We start from the raw sequence: 19,512 nt of genomic DNA on the forward strand, positions 1-19,512 counted from the left end.
ATCGTGCCAAAAGACTAGAATATTGCAGCGGTCCCACAACGTCTGAAGAAAGATACTCGCTGCATTACAGTCCTACGTCACTGACGCAGATATGCAGTAGGATTCTGCAACATATACTGCATTATAACATTACAAATTACCTCAAAGGTTATGGCCCATTGACACGTAGTCAGCGCAGGTTCAGAAAATATCGTTCTTGCGAAACTGAACTAACTCTTTATTTGCACTTAGTAATGATTCCATATTTCCAGATTTCCACAAGGCTTTTGACATCGTTTTTCACAGGAGACTTCTAATCAAACTGCATGCCTATGGAATAACGCTTCAGTTGTGAAAATGGATTTGTGATTTCCCGTCAGAAAAGTCACAGATCACAGTACGTAGTGATCGATGGAAAATCGTCGATTAAAACAGAAGCGATATCTGGCGTTCTCCAAGGAAGTGTTAAAGGTCCTTTGCTGTTCCTAATCTATATAAACTATTTAAAAAGCTATATGAGCAGCCCTCTAAGATTTTTTACAGATGATGTTGTCATTTAACGTCTAGTAAAGTAATCATAATATCAAAACCAATTGAAAAATGACTTAGACACAATGTCTGTATGGTACTAAAGGTGGCAATTGCTCTGAATAAGAAAAGGTGTGGGGTCATCCACATGAGTACGAAGAGAAATCAGTTAAATTCTGGTTCCATGATAAATCACGCAAAGTTGGGATATAGACGGTGTTTGTTTATTCATTTATTACAGATTGAGAAACCGTCAGTTTAACAAAATTCCTAGGAATTACGGTTATGAACAACTTAAGCTCGAACGATCACATAGATAATGTTGCTGTGAAGGCAAACCAAAGATTGCGTTTTATTGTCAGAACGGAAGATGCAATAGTTCTGCTACGGAGAATGCCTACATTACGCTTTTTCGACCTCTGCTGGAGTATTGCGGTTTGGGATCCTTATGAGATAATTACCAGATACCAGATCGTTTTGTACTACCGCGAAATAGGGAGAAACTATTATGGATATTATAAGCGAGTTGAGGTGGCAATCGTTAAAACAAATGCGTTTTGCGCTGCGGTGAGATCTTCTCACGGAATTTCAATCGCCAAATTTCTCCTATGGACGTGAAAATATTTTATTGTCGCCATGCTACATGGGAATAAATGATCATCGTACTAAAATAAGAGAATTCAGAGATCGAAGAGAATAATTTGTGTATTCATTTTTCCCAAGCGCTGTTAGAGTGTGGAACGATAGAGAAAGTCTGAAAGTGGTTAAAAGAACCCTCTGCCAGGCACTTAGGTATGAACTGAACAGTATCGGTGTGGATGTAGATGTCGATGGAGACGTATGCCTGCTATCTTTGAGCCTCTGGTCGTACCCTAAGCTCACTTTGGAGACACCTCCCACCCCCCTATAGGCTCATCCACTCTTAGCGCCTTTGGAACATTACCCTCTTCCGTCACTCATTGTCTTATTTCTGTCTGTAACCCATACCAAGAAGTCCTGCAGCACTACATTGTGATCTAACAACTTTGTTCCTTCACATAATAAATATGTTATTTCATCAGGCTGAACCTGCTAATGAAGCCACAAATGTGAAACTGAATTTTGCATAATACTTAACAAGTAAGTGATAGTGAAGCTGACTTTCTTATCCCACACGTGTCACGATACAGCTAAAAACCATGGATATAGACTGTACAGTAGTTTCATAAATAGACTCTAAACATCTTCCTTATCATCTGTGCCAGGACGACGCTTTCACAGTTGACAGTCTTTATTGAACCATAGCGGAAATTTGTGAGAAGCTATGACAGGAGAAAAGGACAACTGGTCAGGTGCGCACTGGGTTATCGACGCAGAATCAAATAGGGGTAATGCAGAAGTAATGATGAATACGGAAATAGGAATTCAGGTAAGCTACTACGAAGAGGATTGTGAGTTCATAATCGTAGCCAAGAGCGACACAACATCTACCACAGTAGTGTAAGTTTATATCTAAATCTACAAACGTACTGTGGAAACCACCGTGAAAAGCATGTCACAGGGAACTTGGTATGCCACCACAAGTTAAGGTTTCTTCCCGTTCCAGTGCTTTCTAACTTCATAGATAATGAACAGATACAAAGAAAGTACGGGGAGTTAAAAAAATTATTCATATAGCTATGACAGACGGATAGTTGATTGTGACAAGGGGTTGGCATTCGGTAGTAGGAAATGGAATAAAAGGAACAACTGTAGGAGAACCTGGAATGGGGGAAGAAATTAAAGGGGAAGTCGCCTGATAGAGTTTTGAACAGAATATGACTTAATCAGTGCAAACATTTGGTTTAAGTATCGTACGAAGTCCTGGTGCCCCGGAAAGTTTCAGATAGTTTACATAACGATAAGACAAATCATTCGAAACAAGATTTTAAACTTCAGTCCAAAACCAGGAGCAAATGTGGATTGTAGATGAAAACTTAAGAAACTGCAGAAAGATAGGAAATTAATATGAGACCCGGATTTTCAAAGAACCAGTGCTTACTGAATCTTTCAAAGGGAACATTAGGTAAAGATGATCTGAAACGGGGGAAAGGAATAAAACAGAATATGAATGGCTAGATTTGAGAGATTAAATAGATTAGACAGTGGACGACCAAACAGGCAAAAAGACAAACCTCGGTAGAGATCCGTGGATATCATGAGAGATGCTGAATTTAATTGCCGACAGGAGAAAATAAATGCAGCAATTGAAGCAAGCCAAATGGAAGAAATACACCAAAAAAATGAGACCGACTAAAAGTGCTAAACGTCAAAGCAGGAATGGCTAGACGAGAAATGCAATGCTGCAGTTAGGATAACTGCAGCCTACAGGAAAGTTAAAAAAACGTTTGGGAAAAAGAGAAATGAATATCAAGAGCTCAGATGACAACCAGTACTAACTATGGAACTGCGTGACCCCTGACACTCAGAACCACGCGAAAATATGATTAGAATATAAACAACACATCAAAAACGAGCCATTCGCAAGCAAAATTGCGTCTTACCACGAGAGACATTTGAACGACACCTCTTCAAGACTTAAGAGATTAACTTTGAAAACGCTAAGAAAAAAAAATATCGTTGTAATAGAACCAAACACACATATTGCAATGTCGTGGCTGTGTTCTACTTTGCTCAGAATAATTACGCGTTTTGAACAGCAATTTTTTTTACTGGTCTGCAAGTGTTGCACATGAAAATGCAGGTGTCGCATTTTAATGAAGAGGTAAAGCAAAATGCAGCAGAGTAAATGCACATCTGACTATGTCACTTTTTCACATTCAACATCACATCTGCAGTCAAGCAACCCAATATCAAACGGTTCCCCAGTTACAAACTATTATACCGGCTTGTCAGTGTCAGTACCTGTCTTTTTCCAAGAACGTAGTGCCAGACTAAAAAGCGTATAAGAAGGGATGCATCTTTTCCATCCTACTGTTCAACTAATAGATCAAATGAGCAGTGATGGAAACAAAGATCCAAGAGTGGAATTAAATGCAATGTGAAAGAATTCACTGATGACATCGCTACTCTCAGTGAAAGTGAAGAATAAATACAGGATCTGCTGAATGAAATGAACAGTCTAATGAATACAGAATGGATTGGGAGTAAATCGAAGAAAGACGAAAGTAATCAGAAGTAGCAGCAGTGAAAACAGCTAGAAACCTAAGATCAGGCTTGGTGATAACGAAGTATATGAAGTTAAGGAATTCTGCTTCCTAGGCAGCAAAATAACCAATGACGGACAGAGCAAGGAGAACAGCAAAAGCGGACTAGCACTGGAAAAAAGTGATTCCTGGCCAAGAGAAGTCTATTAGTATCAAACACACTCCATAATCAGAGGAAGAAATTTCTGAGAATGTACGTTTGGAGCACAGCATTGTATGGCAGTGAAACATGGGAAAACCGGAACAGAAGAAAATCTAAGCATTTGAGATGTGGTGCTACAAAATAATGATGAAAATTAGCTGGACAGATAATCGGAGAATCGGCAGGAATTTATGGAAAACACTACAAGAAGGACGGATAGAATGATAGAACATCTGTTAAGATGTCACGGAATAACGTCCATGGTGCCAGAGGGAGCTATAGAGGGTAAAAACTGTAGTGGAAGACAGAGACTGTAATACATCCATCAAAAACCTGAGGGTGTACATTGCAAGTGCTACTCTGTGATGAATAGGTTGGTACAGGAGAGGAATTAATGGCGGGCCCCATCAAACCATTCAGAGGACCAATGACTCAACAAAAGAAAACTGTAATACAGGCTTGTACTTCGGCGTTACACCGAGTGGTGTCTGGCGATGAAATGACGACTGTGTGACTTTACTTGTAGTTCTTCACATAGGTCTTATTAAATGAACGATCCTTGTCACGTATATCTCACATGGCCTAAAGAGGTACACATCAAAAGATTGGCAATATTTTGGTGTCTTCGATGTCCTCTTGATCCTATTACATCTATATCTTGTTTCTTCGCGTTACCAAAGTTCCTTTCTTGGTCATCATTCATACTCCTCTCGTGGTAGGAGGACGTCGGTTCAGATCCCCGTCCAGATTTAACTTTTCCGTGATTTCCTTCGATCGCTCCAGGCATATTCCGGTATGATTCGTTTGAATATTCTCTTCCCTACCATTTCGGATTCCATATTGTATTGTATGTTAACCGGGGACCTAGAAACGACTGAGGGGCTCCGTCCCCGCCGCAGCCGCAGTGGTCCACAACCCCACGATGACTACCGCAGTCCACTTCACCCCTCCGCAACCCCACACCGAACGCTGGGTTATTGTGCGGTTCGGCCCCCGGTGGACCCCACAGTAAACGTCTCACACCTGACGAGTGTAAACCCTATGTTAGTGTGGTAGAGTAATGGTGGTGTACGCGTACGTGGAGTACTTGTTTGCGCAGCAACCGCCGACATGGTGTAACTGAGGCGGAATGAGGGGAATCAGCCCGCATTCGCCGAGGCAGATGGAAAACCGCCTAAAAACCATTCACAGACTGGCCGGTTCAACGGACCTCGACACAAATCCGCAGGGGCGGATTCGTGCCGGGGACCAGGCGCTCCTTCCCGCCCGGAAAGCCGTGCGTTAGACCGCACGGCCAACCGGGCGGGCTCGCATACCGTGCTTGTCCTGTCTCTAACGGCCTCGCTGTCGACGGGACGCTAAATTCTAATCTTCCTGTCTTCCTTTCACGTGGTATGACACGCAGTTTTGTTGTGAATAGCTCACATCATTGTTTTCGGGATGAGCGATTTAGATTCTAAGCACATTTTCATGCCGGCCGCGGTGGTCTCGCGGTTAAGGCGCTCAGTCCGCAACCGCGCGACTGCTACGGTCGCAGGTTCGAATCCTGCCTCGGGCATGGATGTGTGTGATGTCCTTAGGTTAGTTAGGTTTAAGTAGTTCTAAGTTCTGGGGGACTGATGACCACAGATGTTAAGTCCCATAGTGCTCAGAGCCATTTGAACCATTTTGAACCACATTTTCATCCTCCGAGCACCCGAAATTACGTACTTAGCTCTTAAGCAAAGGAGGGAAAACTTGAAGATGGAAGGAATGTATAGAACGCCTGCACAAAGGAAACAAAGATAACATTATAGCAAGAAGAGGGGAGATGTAATACAGACAGAGGACTTCGACGGAGTACTGAAAGACCTACACTGTCTGATCAAAAGCATCCCTGCACCCCTACGTAATGCGATATTAACGACTAGATGTTACGAGAGGCTGACCTGCCTGTATAAAAGGAGGCGGGGCTTATTCTACTGTCAGTAGACAAGCAGTAGAAGCAGAATGGGTCAGCCATGAGCGCTAAGTGACTTCGCAAAAAGTTACTGCAGGTCGTCTGAGTAACAAATCCAACAAAGGATTTTTCTAAAGCTGCCTAAGCTGATTGTTGGTGATGTTGATGTGAAGTGGAAACCCGAAGGGCGCTTAAAAATATCACTTGGATTTATTGGAAGGAATCACTTGTGAATTCCGAAGTGTTTCCAGCAGTCCTGCTAGCACAATGGCTGTGCATAGGCAGTTAAAGACAATGGGGTACAGTGCTCCAGCAGTTCCACATAAGCCACACATTACTGTAGGCATAAAGGGCGACGCCATTGAGCAGTAGATGACTGCAAAAGCCGGCCGCGGTGGCCGAGCTGTTCTAGGCGCTACTGTCTGGAACCGCGCGACCGCTACGGTCGCAGGTTCGAATCCTGCCACGGGCATGGATGTGTGTGATGTCTTGAGGTTAGTTACGTTTAATTTGTTCTAAGTTCTAGGGGACTGATGAGCTCCGATGTTAAGTCCCATAGTGCTTAGAACCATTTGAACCATTTTTTTTTTTTTTTTTTTTTGTGCTGCAAAAGAGTAATCTGAAATGATGAAACACCCTGTACCCTGTGGCATACCTACTGAAGGATTTTGATCTGGCGAACACCTGCAGAGCGTTACCTACCATCATGTGTACTGCCAACAGTGAAGAATGAAGGAGGAGGCGTTACAGTATGGGGGTATTTTACGCGGTTAGGCTATGGTTCCTTCACTCATTTAAGAAAAGTCTAAATGCGGAAGGATATGAACACATTTTACAGTCCTGTACACTGCGTACAGTAGAGGAACAGTTCCGAGACGATGACTGCATCTACATGACAATGCACTCTGTCAGAAAGCAACATCTGTGAGGCCATGGTTTGTGAACACCTAACGTTAATAAATCGGACTTCCCTGCCCATAGTCCTGACATGAATCCAATTGGACACCTCTGGGATCAGAACGAGGACTTCGCTGAAGGCCCTAGTATCCACAAGCACTGCCTCATCTGATTTCGCTTCTTGAGGAAAAATGGGCTACCATTCAGAGAAGAAGGGCGGACACGTCCTCTATTAATAATAACCACTAATAGGTTCAAATGGTTCAAATGGCTCTGAGCACTATGGGACTTAACATCGATGGTCATCAGTCCCCTAGAACTTAGAACTACTTAAACCTAACTAACCTACGGACATCACACAACATCCAGTCATCACGAGGCAGAGACACTAATAGGTGTCCGGATACTTTCGTCAGATAGTGGAAGTGAAAACAAAGCATCTGGAATGGTCGACATTTTCTCAGAATTGCTGAGGTCGTCGAGAGAACTTACCATGCCACACATGAAATGGTTCAAATGGCCCTAAGCACTATTGGACTTAACATCTGAGGTCATCAGTCCCCTAGAACTTAGAACTACTTAAACCTAACTAACCTAAGGACATCACACACATCCACGCCCGAGGCAGGATTCAAACATGGAACCGTAACAGTCGCGCGGTTCCGGACTGAAACGTCTAGAACCGCTCGGCCATAGCGGCCGGCCATGCCACAAATAATCCCCTCGGTACGCAAGATATATGAGACAATCACAATTCTCTTAGTTACTTCTGAACCATTTACGAATGAAGCGAAATTTAGTTCGCCGTTTCGCCATTATTACGTCTTTCGCCGATGAGTAACTATACTCCAATGAATATGGTTGAGGCCGACTTCTCATGCCCAAGAAAACTGTATAGTGCAATGGTTTACAACCCGTACTCACATTTGGTTAGAACACGTTCCAAATTGTCGTTCTATCACCCTAATTTAGGTTCTCCGTAGCTTCCGTAAATCGATTAAAGCTAGTGAGAGATTTTTCTCTAATCTGAAGTTCATTTCCATCTCTAATAATCCCATCGTTGAGAGGGCGATGAATCCTAATCTCCCTTCCTTCTACCTCTTTCTCTGGCATGCGCTTCTGTGTAATATTTATGTAACTCAGGGAGACCTTGCCTCCTTGCATCCTCTCTGACGCAGCATAGCTTTTCCCATGAAGTGATCGTCTAGACTGGGCTTGCTCTGGGTATACTTGTATTTTGAGTCCCTGTGGGCAATAACAAACTCTCTCCACTTCACTCTACCCCCCCCCCCCCCCAAAAAAAAAACCATATTCCATTTGGTGTCAATTCTGGCAACTACCCGTATGTATCACTCAGAACGACACAGTGGTTTCGTTACGTCAGCCAAAACAGTTTACAGTATCGTGCCAATTTGCTATACCGCCAACTGATACACAATGCTGAAACTTAGTCCAGCACGGAACAATAACTGAAACGTCACCCTGGCACAATAATAAGATCGAATCCTGAAACGAAGAGTAGGGCTGGAAGTACAGGGATGGTGGTGGTGGTTGTTGGGATGTTTAAGGGGGACTAAACAGCTAAGGTCATCAGTCCCCCATTCCAAAAACAAGCGAGACAAAGTCGCAGAGCAGATAAAACCCCAAGGGGAAGGAGACTGCCCCCCCCCCCCCCAGATGCTAAAGAACACAAATTAGGCAACGAACACTACAGAAAAGAAGAGTACAGACGAACACCAGACCAGAATAGAAGAAAAGAAGATGGCCGGAGACTGGTTGACTGACCACGACAACAAAAAAGGGAAAGAGTCAACCATCCGATGAGACACCAAAACAGCAACAAATATGGAGAGACGCGAGGACAAAAGACACAGAAACGGAAAAGTGCAGGACCCCCCTAAATGGATCCATAAAAAGGACTAGCACGGATAAAATGTAAAACATTGTCAGCCATGGAGGCATCGTCGCATAAAATCAAAGGCAAGGTGCCCGGGAAATTAAAAGACTGCCGAAGGGTGCGCAGTCGGGGACACTCCAATAAAATGTGGGCGACCGTCAGCCGGGACCCACACCGACACAGGGGGGGATCCTCCTGACGCAAAAGATGGCCGTGCGTCAGGTATGTATGGCCGATGCGGAGCCGACACAGGATAACAGAGTCCCTGCGAGAAGACCGCAGGGAGGAGCGCCACACATCGGTCGTCTCCTTGACAGCCCGCAGTTTATTAGGCATTGTCAAGCCTCGCCACTCAGCAGACCACATCCCAAGCACCTTACGGCGCAACACCAGCTGCTGATCGGGAGTCGTGAGGCCGATCTCCAAAGCTGGGGCGTCGAGCGCCCCTTTGGCCAGCCTGTCAACACGTTCGTTCCCCGGGATGCCAACATGACCTGGCGTCCAAACCAAGACCACCGAACGTCCAGAACGGGCAATGGCGGAAACAGACTCCTGAATAGAGGACACCAGAGGAGAAGAGGGATAGCAGCGGTCGATGGCCTGAAGGCTGCTCAGGGAGTCACTGCAGATGACGATGGACCTACCTGAAGAATTTGCGAGTTTGATACTTTTTTTGTGCTTTTAGTCTTCTATCGACTTTGATGCCACGCGCAATAAATTTTTCTCTAGTGCCAACCTTTTCCACCTCGAAATAGCACTTACACTCGTGTTTGCGACAGCAATGAAAGTCGTTTTAAGAGAAAACGGGTTTCGCTTAATTTTAAAGCAACTTCGTGACCACCTTTTTTATTACACCACTCTTCACTTTCTTCTAGTCACATATGATAGATTTTAGCACACAGCACTTTCACTAACGCTAGATATAGTCACATCTTGTTGTTGTGGAGCTCCACTGCCATATTGCCATTACGTATACTTTGGGACGCATGAAAAACAGTGACAAGAATATGGGACAGAATGACAGGACGAATATTAAGACGTCAGGGAATAACATCTGTGGTAGTAGAGGGATCGATAAAGGATAAAGATTTGAGGGGAATACATAGATTGGAATCCATCCGACAAGTAATTGAGGGCATAGAGTGCAAGTGGTACTCTGAGATGGAGAGGCTGGCAAAAGCAACGAACTTGCAACGCATAGTGTAGACTAGTCGGAAAACTGATCCTTCAAAAAAATTATTTGATTTTATTATACGGTTATATGGATAAATGCAGCGTATCCAAGTGACTTAGAAGTCATTCATAAATTGTTCTGTTCTGTTCGTACGCAAAAAACGCCGGCCGCGGTGGTCTCGCGGTTCTCGGCGCTCAGTCCGGAACCGCGCGACTGCTACCCTCGCAGGTTCGAATCCTGCCTCGGGCATGGATGTGTCTGATGTCTTTACGTTAGTTAGGTTTAAGCAGTTCTAAGTTCTAGGGGACTGATGACCACAGATGTTAAGTCCCATAGTGCTCAGAGCCATTTTATGCAAAACGTGTTTACAATTATTAACTGATCCGGCTTGAAAGGGAGCTGGAATGGCTGGAAACATACAATTATCAAAATCGACAGAAAACTGGCAAAATAAAAGTAGCACATAATTTTACTGTGATCTGAATCGAATGACCCGTTTCATCAGAGGATTACGAAATTAAAATTGGATTTCGTCTAGGCAAAGTATTACGAGAGTAATGTAAGTATCTTTATCAGTGGTTTACTCAATTAATAGCGATTAAATTATCGTCTTTTAAGTAAAAGAAGTTACCATAATCGAGAAGTTTTAACCTTGTGCTGCAACTGAAATACGCCAACTGCTTCAAAAACTTTCCTAAATAAAGTGTCGAAGTTAAGTTGAATAGTGCCCTCATGTATCGGCGAATAAGATGTGGTTCTGTTTTCCAACACATGTTATTAAAGCCGGGAATAATTTCTAAAGGAGCAACCAAGTACTAAAAGTTGATCAACACGCAGAAAGCTGATAATGTAAATTCAAGTCAAAAGATTGAAATGGAAAAGGAGGGACGATTTCAAGTAGTTTTATATACTGGCCGGAAATTGTTAGTTTTGTTACACGAGAAGCAACTTCCATTACGTACATTTCAAGCTATCCTTTACGAAGGAGTTTTCATCTCAAGCAATCTATTGGGAACAGATTGAGTGGTTGCAATCGATCTCAGATTTATGAAAACAGCGACGAGTTCCGTATAATTACATATAAAGTGCAGATGTAAAGTAAGGTGCTAAAAAAGTGGTAACCAAGAAGCTTGTACATCGGACTTCTTTTCTCTCCCTCTCTCTCTCTCTCTCTCTCTCTCTCTCTCTCTCTCCCTCCCTTTCTCCCTCTCTCTCTCTTTCAAATCCACTTTGGCTAGTTCGATATGGCTCTCTATAGTACCATGAAAGTTATTCGCTGCTGTCTTAACAGTTGGCCTATAATCCAGTCACTTCTCCTTGTATATGTTTTCCAGGTTTTCCATATGTTCCTTTCCTCACCGATTTCCGGAAAACCTGCTCCTTCCTTATCTTACCAGTCCCTATAATTTTCAATATCTTTCTACAGGGTGATTGAAAATTCCTTTTACAGCCGCCTGTGTTCGTTATCAAAACACCGTGTACTAAGTAGACAAAGTTTTGATAAGCAACACATGTCCAGAAATGTACCGTTTGAATGTAAATTCAGTCTGAAGATCGGATCACTCAAATATTCCGCTTCACGCTACGCACACGGCTGAGAAGAGAGCACCGTTTCAGTCGGTGTTGTAACTATGACGTCACATGACATCTTCGTCCGACTACAGCAACGGCAGCTAGGAACTGGTACGTTCGCAACAAGGAGGATTGATTGTGGTGTTCCACGAACGCAGAAGAAAAAAAAATGGTTCACATGGCTCTAAGCACTATAGGACTTAGTCCCTTAGACTTAAAACTTGTAACCTCCCAACAGTTAAAAAATAATTATAACATTCACATTTTGTGTCACCTCCCAGCAGTCTATTATTCCGTAACCTCGCAATAATAACGTGACTAACTTCTCAATAAAATTGTGGCTCACTTATAATCTTTCAATAATTGACCGTGAATTTAAACTGGTAAATTTTGAACGTCAGCAGTGCTGCGTCATGGCCGTGAAAGATCATTCTGAATAAATTGAAATTTCTTACCTCAATTAAGTCGCCGGATAACGCGTATGTATCTGCTCCAATAATAAATTTTTCTGGCACAGCCCAGTGCAATGCTGGCCGCTAGATTTGTCATGTATAAAAGGAAACGACTGATTTCTCTTTACGATAATCGGTATGACCATGGATTGCAGAAATTAGTAAATTCTTTAAATTCAGATGAATGATTGTCAAAAAGTTAATTTTATAAAAAGGATTATTATTAAAAGATTTTTTGAAACATTTACATGGTACTTGATATAACAATAGCACAAATTTTGTTGTAACAAACTATATATGCGCGCGACTGCTTTTACCTTATATTACATAGCTCAGCCCTCCCATGAACCATGGACCTTGCCGTTGGTGGGGAGGCTTGCGTACCTCAGCGATACAGATGGCCGTACCGTAGGTGCAATCACAACGGAGGGGTATCTGTTGAGAGGTCAGGCAAGCGTGTGGTTCCTGAAGAGGGGCAGCAGCCTTTTCAGTAGTTGCTGGGGCAACAGTCTGGATGATTGACTGATCTGGCCTTGTAACAATATCCAAAACAGCCTTGCTGTGCTGGAACAGCGAACGGCTGAAAGCAAGGGGAAACGACAGCCGTAATTTTTCCCGAGGGCATGCAGCTTTACTGTATGGTTAAATGATGATGGCGTCCTCTTGGGTAAAATATTCCGGAGGTAAAATAGTCCCCCATTCGGATCTCCGGGCGGGGACTACTCAAGAGGACGTCGTTATCAGGAGAAAGAAAACTGGCGTTCTACGGATCGGAGCGTGGAATGTCAGATCCCTTAATCGAGCAGGTAGGTTAGAAAATTTAAAAAGGGAAATGGGTAGGTTGAAGTTAGATATAGTGGGAATTAGTGAAGTTCGATGGCAGGAGTAACAAGACTTTTGGTCAGGGTTATAAACACAAAATCGATTAGAGGTAATGCAGGAGTAGGTTTAATAATGAATAAAAAAAATAGGCTTGCGGGTAAGCTACTACAAACAGCATAGTGAACGCATTATTCTGGACAAGATAGACACGAAGCACACGCCTACTACAGTAGTACAAGTTTATGTGCCAACTAGCTCTGCAGATGATGAAGAAATTGATGAAATGTATGATGAGTTAAAAGAAATTATTCAGGTAGTGAAGGGAGACGAAATTTTAATAGTCATGGGTGACTGGAATTCGATGGTAGGAGAAGGGAGAGAAGGAAACATAGTAGGTGAATATGGATTGGGGGTAAGAAACGAAAGAGGAAGCCGTCTGGTAGAATTTTGCACAGAGCATAACATAATCATAGCTAACACTTGGTTCAAGAATCATAAAAGGAGGTTGTATACATGGAGGAATCCTGGAGATACTAAAAGGTATCAGATAGATTATATAATGGTAAGACAGAGATTTAGGAACCAGGTTTTAAATTGTAAGACATTTCCAGGGGCAGATGTGAACTCTGACCACAATATATTGGTTATGAACTGCAGATTAAAATTGAAGAAACTGCAAAAAGGTGGGAATTTAAGGAGATGGGACCTGGATAAACTGACTAAACCAGAGGTTGTACAGAGTTTCAGGGAGAGCATAAGAGAACAATTGACAGCAGTGGGGGAAAGAAGTACAGTAGAAGAAGAATGGGTAGCTCTGAGGCATGAAGTAGTGAAGACAGCAGAGGATCAAGTAGGTAAAAAGACGAGGGCTAGTATAAAACCTTGGGTAACACAAGAAATATTGAATTTAATTGATGAAAGGAGAAAATATAAAAATGCAGCAAATGAAGCAGGCAAAAAGGAATACAATCGTCTCAAAAATGAGATCGACAGGAAGTGCAAAACGGCTAAGCAGACATGGCTAGAGGACCAATGTAAGGATGTAGAGGCTTATCTCACTAGGGATAAGATAGATACCGCCTACAGGAAAATTAAAGAGACCTTTGGAGATAAGAGAACGACTTGTATGAATATCAAGAGCTCAGATGGAAACCCAGTTCTAAGCAAAGAAGGGAAAGCAGAAAGGTGGAAGGAGTATATAGAGGGTCTATACAAGGGCGATGTACTTGAGGAAGATGTTATGGAAATGGAAGAGGATGTAGATGAAGATGAAATGGGAGATACGATACTACGTGAAGAGTTTGACAGAGCACTGAAAGACCTGAGCCGAAACAAGGCCCCGGGAGTAGGCAACATTCCATTAGAACTTCTGACGGCCTTGGGAGAGCCAGTCATGACAAAACTCTACCATCTGGTGAGCAAGATGTATGAGACAGGCGAAGTACCCTCAGACTTCAAGAAGAATTTAATAATCCCAATCCCAAAGAAAGCAGGTGTTGACAGATGTGAAAATTACCGAACTATCAGTTTAATAAGTCACAGTTGCAAAATACTAACACGAATTCTTTACAGACGAATGGAAAAACTGGTAGAAGCCAACATCGGGGAAGATCAGTTTGAATTCCGTAGAAATATTGGAACACGTGAGGCAATACTGACCTTACGACTTATCTTAGAAGAAAGATTAAGGAAAGCCAAATCTACGTTTCTAGCATTTGTAGACACAGAGAAAGCATTTGACAATGTTGACTGGAATGCTCTCTTTCAAATTCTAAATGTGGCAGGGGTAAAATACAGGGAGCGAAAGCTATTTACAATTTGTACAGAAACCATATGGCAGTTATAAGAGTTGAGGGGCATGAAAGGAAAGCAGTGGTTGGGAAGGGAGTGAGACAGGGTTGTAGCCTCTCCCCAATGTTATTCAATCTGTATATTGAGCAAGCAGTAAAGGAAACAAAAGAAAAACTTGGAGTAGGTATTAAAATCCAGGGAGAAGAAATAAAAACTTTGAGGTTCGCCGATGACATTGTAATTCTGTCAGAGACAGCAAAGGACTTGGAAGAGCAGTTGAACGGAATGGACAGTGTCTTGAAAGGAGGATATAAGATGAATATCAACTAAAGCAAAACGAGTATAATGGAATGTAGTCGAATTAAGTCGGGTGATGCTGAGGGAATTAGATTAGGAAATGGGACCCTTAAAGTAGTAAAGGAGTTTTGCTATTTGGGGAGCAAAATAACTGATATGGTCGAAGTAGAGAAGATGTAAAATGTGGACTGGCAATGGCAAGGAAAGCGTTTCTGAAGAAGAGAAATTTGTTTACATTGAGTACAGATTTAGGTGTCAGGAAGTCGTTTCTGAAAGTATTCGTATGTAGAGTAGCCATGTATGGAAGTGAAACATGGACGATAAGTAGTTTGGACAGGAAGAGAATAGAAGCTTTCGAAATGTGGTGCTACAGAAGAATGCTGAAGATTAGATGGGTAGATCACATAACTAATGATGGGGTATTGAATAGAATTGGGGAGAGGAAGAGTTTGTGGCACAACTTGACGAGAAGAAGGGACCGGTTGGTAGGACATGTCCTGAGACATCAAGGGATCACAAATTTAGCATTGGAGGGCAGCGTAGAGGGTAAAAATCGTAGGGGGAGACCAAGAGATGAATACACTAAGCAGATTCAGAAGGATGTAGGTTGCAGTAGGTACTGGGAGATGAAGAAGCTTGCACAGGATAGAGTAGCATGGAGAGCTGCATCCAACCAGTCTCAGGACTGAAGACCACAACAACAACAACAACATAGCTCAGGCACCGCCATCGCTCCCCACGACCGGCCCAACCAACTCCATACACACGACTGCCAGCTACCACTACTACTGTCCACACAGCTCTTACTGCAGCCGACACTGCTCTCTGCATACGACACTGCTCTTTGGTCTGAGATTCTCTTATAGCTTACATATCGCAGGCAGCGCGTGAGCAATCCATCGAAATTACATCTCCTCTAGTGCGCTAGCAATAAATTCCTTAGTCATGGACCTCTTACAAACTACTTAAACCTAACTAACCTAAGGACATCACACACATCCATGCCCGAGGCAGGATTCAAACCTGCGACCGTAGCAGCAGCGCGATCCGGACTGGAGAGCCTAGAACCACTCGGCCACAGCGGCCGGCTGCAGAAGAGAACCCGAGGACAAATGCTCGAAACACTGCCCCTAACATGTGCTCCTACGCAGGTCAGAACTCATTGTCTCCGCTATGCGCGTACAGCAAAGCGGAATATTTAAAAGTGTTCCGATCCTCCAACTGATTCAAATGGTTCAAATGGCTCTGAGCACTACGCGACTTAACTTCTGAGGTCATCAGTCGCGTAGAACTTAGAACTAATTAAACCTAACTAACCTAAGGACATCACACACATCCATGTCCGAGGCAGGATTCGAACCTGCGACCGTAGCGGTCGCTCGGCTCCAGACTGCAACCCCTAGAACCGCACGGCCACTCCGGCCGGCCGATCCTCCAACTGATCTTACATGTAAATTATATATTTCCGGACATGGGCTCCTTATCAAAACTTCATCTACTAAGTCACATCTACAGCCACTAGAAGCCTGTAACGGAAACTTTTTATCACCCTGTATAGCACCACAATTGACACATTTCGATTATCTTCTTTTCCGGTTTTCCTGCAGCATAGCATCGTATGGTAGCCAATCGTGAATCACGGGCCACGGTATCAACGGTGATGGCGACGTTTTGTTTGACAGTACGAGCTGCGGCTGGCCGCATCGCGGGGACGCGAGGCATCGACAGCGCCGGCCGTGTCCCGGGCAGAGCTCGTGGTGACGCTGCTGGACGCCAACGACCTGCCGCCGGTCTTCCAGCAGCCCGTGTACCGCGCAGAGCTGCAGGAGGAGGAGGACCCCGCCCACCTGCCCAGGAGGATACTCACGGTCAGTAGGCTTCTTCATTTACGTACTTTCGACATTGCAGCCCAGTCAACAATCATGATAATCTAATACATAAGAAATTATCAGCCTCGATTGCCGTAATGAAACCAACCTTTACCTAGGTTTCAGCCCAAAGAATTGCGCCTTCTTCAGAAGGTATACCTAAATCTATAATTTGTCTACGAGGGCATGGTCTAGAAATAAAACTAAAACAGTCTGAATAGGCGTAGTCACATTTTAAAAATGCGGTCCATAAGTACTAAGCTAACACAAGACTTAAGCTCTGGCGTGCGCCTCGTCTGCATGGACGCCGTGTGGTGGGCCTCGGGTGCTCACGTGAAACTCAACGTGAGCCCCAAACTCAACGGAGGCCCAACACACGGCGTCCATGGAGACGAGGCGCACGCCAGAGCTTACGTTAAGTCTTGGTGTTGGCTTAATACTTATGTACCGTATTTTTAAAATGTGACTACGCCTATTCAGGCTGTTTTATTTCTAGATCATGGCCAGCCGCAGTGGCCGAGAGGTTCTAGGTACTTCAGTCTGGAACCGCGCGATCGCTACGGTCGCAGGTTCGAATCCTGCCTCCGGCATGGATGTATGTGATGTCCTTAGGTTAGCTAGGTTTAAGTAGTTCTAAGTTCTAGGGGACTGATGACCTCGGATGTTAAGTCCCATAGTGCTCAGAGCCATTTGAACCATTTTCCTAGACCATGTCCTCTCAGACAAATTATAGATTCGGGCCTATGTTCTGAATAAGGCTCAATTATTTGCGCTGAAACCTAGGTAAAGGTTGGTTTCATTACTGCAATCGAGGCTGATAGTTTCTTATATATTCTTCATTTGTATCCTGCATCTGTGCGACACACCTTTCCGTTGCTTATGGAAAACAGGTGTTGTCATCACGCCCATTTACAAAAAGAAATTGGTCAGGTGCAAATAGGACTCGGGCTCCGAGGGTTCCGAGCACACTTAGTTATTTGTATGGACAGTTCATTCAACCCAGGAATCCAGAATATCGACGATTTTTGTGTGTTTCGATAATGATACTCGCAAGATATCGATCCCTGGAATTCCAAGACTTCGAAAAATGTTTTAATTTTAACTTTAAAGTCGGATAATAAATCACAAAATAAAAATGTTTTTTCTGATATAATTACAAATTAACAATTTTCAGATCTTTCTCCTTAACCTGTACTGTGAAACCCTGCTTCCTGCAAATTTCGTGGTTCAAAGTCAACGGGAAGTAACATGTAGTTTTTTATAAGTTGGATTTGCGATTATCAAAATATGTTACATAAATAGCTGTATCTGTTGACTGCAACGACTTAGAAGCTAAACTTTTATACGTCACCAAGGATACGATAGGCCTTAGTATGCGACATGTATTTCAACTCTGTGCATCCACCCGTCCATGAGATAAAGCGGTCTTAAGAGACGGACAGACAGCCGGACAACAAATGTCTACAATTTTCTTCGCTTGTTCTTTTGTCATCAGCCTGTTTGGTTTTATGCAGCCCACCACGAATTCGACTCCTGTGCCAGATCCCTCTAATACCATGGAAGTTATTCCCTGTTCTCTTAACAGGTGTCCTATCACCCTGTCCCTTCTTGTCAGTGCTTTCTATATATTGCTTCCTTCGTAGACTCTAAGGAGAACCTCCTTATTGCTCACCTTATCAGTCCACTTCAGTTTCAACATTCTTGTTTCGTACGATATAATTACAAATTAAAACTTTTCGGATTTTTGCCTGTGGTTTTATTATGAATTCTTGCTTCTCGCCAAATTTCATGTTTGTACATCAGCGGGAAGTACCCTATAGATTTTTATATGACTTAGAAGGTTCGACTTTTTACATTTCCAAGCAACCGCAGATCTCACCATACGGCATAAATTTTAAGTTGATACGTCTACCCAGTCCTGAGTAGAAGGGTTTTTAACAGTCTAACAAACAGACGAAGGACAACAAAGTGATCCTGTAAGGGTTCCAGTTATATTGATTGAGAAACGCAATCCTAAAAAGGAACACTAGCTGAAAAGTGGAACTACCACGAGTTCAGATATAACTACCATCTCGAAGGCAAGCATAATAAATTCACTGAGAATGCAAAACTCGACTCGTACAGATATCTTAGGGAACACGAACAAAAGTCACTAAGTGTGTGTGCAATAGCCTTCCGAAAGCTTTCGACTCACCTGACGAGGATACTTTAGCATGAGGTCGACAGTCAATCCGCAGCTTGCTATCCTGATCGGACATCTTTCCACAAATGCAAATTTGTCCCAGGAACTGTATTAGGACGATTACTGTCCATTTCACGCACTGTGTTTGAAAAAAAATGTATCCCGTGCTTTTACAAGATTGTTAACAATTAAAACTATATAAAATACTGTATGTTCTGAAAGAAATAGCTATTGAGCTAAAATTCAGTCTTCTCATAAGGAGAGTACTGGAGCTGCTAAAGAGATCAGCCGTTTTTTAAATTTCTTTGTGTTTTCGGAGACGAACAGTGATCATCTTCAAAGTTTTATTCTTCTGCTGTTTTAGGTACTTCAAGGATTTTATAAAGTTTTTATTTGTTCACTTTCAAACTTGGGCGCATTCTTTAGGTCTTTTAATGTTAGATAATCGTGAGGATTCATTTGTGCCTTTCACCGATTAAATTGTTTGCTATTTCGTATTGCAGTTGCATCTTCTTGGACATGTAGCTCAGTGCCTACCACTTTATCCTGAGCTTTCCGGTGAATTCTGAGTACTGGCTCTGAGCCATTCATATTTGTGTAAGCTCTGTGAGGTGGCTTGGGCTACAATGTCGCGTTATCGTATGATTCCAATGAGCAAGTTTGTCACGTGTTCTTTGATCTTATCGATAAGTCATTATTTTCTCTTCCAGGACCTCATGCGTGTCCCATGGTCTAGCTCACCTTGGAGGCTTCCAGGCTTCACACCAGACATTTGTTTTGGAGTGGC

General features: G+C 43.1%; 1 pseudogene; it reads left to right on the forward strand.

The window, feature by feature from the left end:
* The window catches only part of LOC124620182, a 219,204-nt pseudogene that overhangs the window by 66,640 nt on the left and 133,052 nt on the right, over window positions 1–19,512 (forward strand).

This window comes from Schistocerca americana, chromosome 6 (genome assembly GCF_021461395.2).
Source record: "Schistocerca americana isolate TAMUIC-IGC-003095 chromosome 6, iqSchAmer2.1, whole genome shotgun sequence".
NCBI lineage: Eukaryota > Metazoa > Arthropoda > Insecta > Orthoptera > Acrididae > Schistocerca > Schistocerca americana.